Genomic DNA, 764 nt, shown 5'->3' on the forward strand with positions numbered 1-764 from the left:
ATTCATTACCGGAATCCTACTCGGAATATCACAGACAAGGTGAGACTTTCCGGATCCTCATAAATGCCGCCATCTATCTAGCTTATACCACGAAGATTCTGTTGGGGAATCTAAGAGATACGCATTCAAGCTCTGTTGCATGTAGAACGGAAGTGGTTGTCAATCACGCGCGTTCATAAGTGAGAATGATAAGAGGGTAATTTGACTCATCACATTCATCATGTTCTTGGGTACGAATGAATATCTTGGAATAAGAATAAGAGAGATTTGAATAAAAGAAAATAGAATTGCATTAATACTTGAGGTACAGCAGAGCTCCACACCCTTAATCTATGGTGTGCAGAAACTCCACCGTTGAAAATACATAAGTAAAAGAGGTTCAGGCATGGCCGAATGGCCAGCCCCCCTAACGTGATCAATGATCCCTTAGGATGAAGAATAAAACAAAACTGAGATCAAAGATGAAACGTGGTCAAAAGACATCTAATACAATAGATAAATGTTCTATATATACTTAGACTAGCTCCTAGGGTTTACATGAGTAAGTAATCGATGCATAAATCCACTTCCGGGGCCCACTTGGTGTATGCTTGGGCTGAGCTTGATCAATCCACGAGCTGAGGCTTCTCTTGGAGTTGAACTCCGAGTTATGACGTGTTTTGGGCGTTCAACTCCGGATCATGACGTTTTTCTGGCGTTTAACTCCAGACAGCAGCATGTACTTGGCGTTCAACGCCAAGTTACATCGTCAATTTCCGAATAAA

This window comes from Arachis duranensis, chromosome 9 (assembly GCF_000817695.3).
Source record: "Arachis duranensis cultivar V14167 chromosome 9, aradu.V14167.gnm2.J7QH, whole genome shotgun sequence".
Lineage (NCBI taxonomy): Eukaryota > Viridiplantae > Streptophyta > Magnoliopsida > Fabales > Fabaceae > Arachis > Arachis duranensis.